The sequence below is a fragment of the Chionomys nivalis genome, chromosome 16 (assembly GCF_950005125.1).
Source record: "Chionomys nivalis chromosome 16, mChiNiv1.1, whole genome shotgun sequence".
Classification (NCBI taxonomy): Eukaryota; Metazoa; Chordata; class Mammalia; order Rodentia; family Cricetidae; genus Chionomys; species Chionomys nivalis.
Window position 1 is genome coordinate 67,467,533 of NC_080101.1, and position 3,720 is coordinate 67,471,252.

Consider the following 3,720-nt stretch of genomic DNA (forward strand, 5'->3'; position numbering starts at 1 on the left):
AAGGAATCCTACTTGACGGGTAGTCAGGCTATACCTAAATCTGGGGTATGGTGAGGGATGGTCTCCCCATCAGATGTAGCAAATCCTACAGCTCTCTTAGAGAGCACTGGTACAGCTGAGCTCTGCTCCAACCTTCCAAGAGAGCTTCCCAGCTGAGGTATATAGCAGAAATTCTAATTATTCTTAATAAATAAAATCCAGAGTCATATATTAAGGGATGAAAGCTAAAGGATCAGAACATTGCTGCCAGTCACTAAAGAGATGTTTTACCTCTACCAATGTTCAAACCAAAGGGGCAATCTTGTCCTCAGACTGTCTCCTCAGACTGCCTTGAGATCCTGTCTCTTCCCATCTTATATTCCTCTCTCCTCCCAGCTGTATCGCTCCTGTCTCCACCTCCCTGTGCTGGGATTAAAGGCGTGTGATCATAAGGGCTGGGATTAAAGGCGTGTGATCATAAGTGCTGGGATCACCTTTGTGTGTGGTCTGTTTCTCGTTTAGACAGATTCAATTTTGTGTATCCCTGAGTGGCCTTGAACTCACAGAAATCCATCTGCCACTGTCTCCTGAATTCTGGGATTAAAGGTTAGTGCCACCACTGCCTGACCTCTAGGGGCTTAGCTCTGCACTCTGATCTTCAGGCAAGCTTTGGTTAAAACACAAACTAAGTATCACTACAGAAGTATCCATTTCTTCTGCTCTGCTCCCCTAAGGAAACATCTCAGCAGAGGTATCCATTTCCTCTCAGCTCTGGCCCAAGATATTACTTCTGCTTCCCTGAAAATAAGAGACACCTGCAGGAATGCAGCAGTCTCCTCCGAATCCAGTGAAAAGTTGTTACTCACCTGGCCTGAGAACTGTTTCTGCTCAGCTTCTTCTTCTGGTTACTATAGAACAGGGTCACTATGAGCTGATAGACAGGCAGTGCTGGCTGAGCATTGGGAGGGAAACAAGCCTTCCACACACAGCAGCATCATGCTATCCCTCTACAGATGTCAGCACCAAGCCTTCCAGAGAGGCTGGGTTTACTTTCTCAGGGTCACACAGCACTAGGTGTGTCAGACCAGGGCCCACACACTCACCTTAGGGTCATTCTGACTGCCTCCTTCCTTCCTCCAGTACTGTCTCTGTGTTTTCTTTTGGGTAGAAGGGACTCAGGGGACAGATAAAGCATACATATGCAGAGTGGAGGTGGTATTGGGGCTGTTTTCTGCAGGTGTCCAACCCTTTTCAGAGGATCCAAGTGACTTGCTGGTGTAGCCCCTATAGATGGGAAAGCTGTGGATACACAACCTTGTTTTCAGCTCTTGTAGGCCACTCAAGAAGATCCTTCTTCCTGCTGCCTGTTTGGGTGGTTGCAACTTGAGCCTGATCAGGAGCCAGCCTGTGGCAGAGCAGGACAGGTCTGGTTCCTCTCCCAGGAGCAATGACAGAGGAAGGGTCTGACTCAGGTCTCGATTCCAGACTGTGGTTGAGCGGGGCTAGCTGGGGCCCTGGAGAGAGATGACAAGCAAAACCCTAGAAGCTACAGTCTGCAGTGTAAAGTCCTGATTTGCATCAAAAGCCACCAAACAGGAGGAGGCAGGAGGGGAAAGTCCAGCCCCTGGGATGCATCTCTGGCACTGGCTGAAGGACTCTGGCTCAGCTTCTTCCCCAGAAGTCCATGTGTCTGGAGAATGGAAACCTGAGCTGCTTTTAGTTCTCAAAATCAGTGGAGCAAAGCATGGTGGGTCTCACCTGTAACTCCAACACTTAAAAGGCTGAGGCAGGAGGACTGCTATGAATTCAAGGACAGACTGGACTACAAGATGAAGAGTGTATAAAAGCACACAAAAGCTGCTGGGCACACACCTGTCATCCCAGTGCTCAGAAGGCTGAGGCAGAAGCCGAAGGACAGTGTTTCAGGTCAGCATTTCCAGCTCAGACTAAATTAGCATAAATTTGTTAAAACCAAATCAAACTAACTAATGTGCTTCCTCTCTCCTCCCACAGCAACAGTACATGAAACTGCTTCAGCAACTGTTGCGGGAGGTCCTTCCGCTCCTCCAGCCAATAGCCGCCAAGATACCAGCCCATTGGGGCGTGGTATCTTTCCCTTTAAAAAAAGCGGCCACTTCCCTCCTCTCTCTCTTTACTTCCTGCTCCGGTTCCGGCGACTAGACTTCTTCCCAATTGCGTGCGCAGAGGGCTGTTGTCTGGGACCGTGATCTGTAAGTTTATTCCCCTTTAAATAAATACCACCCTATTAATCACAATTCCAAACTGGTGTGGGATTGTTTATGACTTGCGCCTTCATCTGGCGCCCAACGTGGGGCTCGAACCCACGACCCTGGGATTAAGAGTCTCATGCTCTACCGACTGAGCTAGCCGGGCGAGTGGAGGAGTCGCCATGATTCTCCCACTCCAGACAGACGCAGGTTAAGATCTTTCCTGGTAAGCCAACTCGTGGTACTACACAAAATATTAAAAATGGGTTAGATCAATATGTAAGAGCTAGCCAATAAGAGGCTAAAACTAATGGGCCAGGCAGTGATTAAAAAAATACAGTTTCCGTGTAATTATTTCGGGGCATAAGCTAGCCATGCGGGCGGCCGGGTGCCGGGGACGCAGCCCCGCCGCTCTTATTACAACAAGCAACAGGGCACACTTAGAGAATACTGAGCCTTGTTACACCTGAGGAAAGTTTCCTTGACAAAGTGAGTTCAGAACTCAGGGCCAGTCTCTTGCTCATGTTTTTCCCCATGGCCGAAAATGGTGCTAATGGCTATGGGTAGGTCACCACATGGTTCCCGCCACAATGGGGAAAATCTCTGAGAAAGACTGGAGGGTGTAGTCTAAGTCAACTGTCTGCTTTGGACGGTTCCATCTGGTCAGGATTCCAGGTCCGAGAAACTTGACCAGGATAGCATTGCTGAATCCTCTAGGAAAGTGGGACAGAGTAAAGCAGGTAAGCTAACCCTCCCTGCAACAGCTATTACACTCCCAATAAAACAGTAACCAGGGATTTCCCAGGCAACTCCCATGTGGTGGACAGAAGCCAAGTTTGCAAACTGGGGAGTGAAAATGTGGGAAGGTAGAGTAAAGCATTAGCAACAAAATGCAGGGTGTTTTAACCTCAAGGATCAAAGGTAACAGGAAGGTAGTAATGCCAGCAAACAGTGCCACTAATGGACCCAGCTGAGATGGCTCAGAATGTTGAGGATGGGCAATTTTGAAAGAGATATAAGAGGCAGGTTAGGACCTGGGTGAACATGGTGCAGAGGGCACAGGGTCTGCAGCAGTTGCCCCTACCAGGGGGAGGGACTAGGTACTTGGCAGTGGCAAGAAGAGGTGGAGTCCTCTTTCTTGCTTTACACATTCACAAATCTGTTTAAACACATCTCCATCCTGTCTCACAGCAAGCCCTAGGAACACAGTTGAGTCTTCCAACCATGGTGCCACCACACTGGACCAGGACAGCTACAGCGACACATGCACTATGCACACATGCACACAAACACACAGTGGCTGGAATTCCATCAGCTACACTATAATTTCAACCTCTGTAAGCATCAGACACCTTGACCAATGACCAAAATGACCAGCCTCAGCCACACTGACCACCTCACCCAAATGTCAGGATACACAGGAGGCAGAGGCAGTCCACATAGGGAGGAATGCCAAGACATACACAGAGCAGCACTGTGCACTCTGGAAGGTTTCTTTCCACTATGGTGCTCC

The 3,720-nt window shown here is 48.9% G+C and overlaps 1 non-coding gene across 1 annotated transcript; it reads right to left on the bottom strand.

Annotated features, from left to right (window-relative positions):
* Nucleotides 1-2,300: 2,300 nt before the first annotated feature.
* Trnak-cuu (transfer RNA lysine (anticodon CUU)) lies at nucleotides 2,301-2,373 on the bottom strand. The gene has a single exon. It is a non-coding gene; the product is annotated as a tRNA-Lys (tRNA).
* Nucleotides 2,374-3,720: the final 1,347 nt, after the last annotated feature.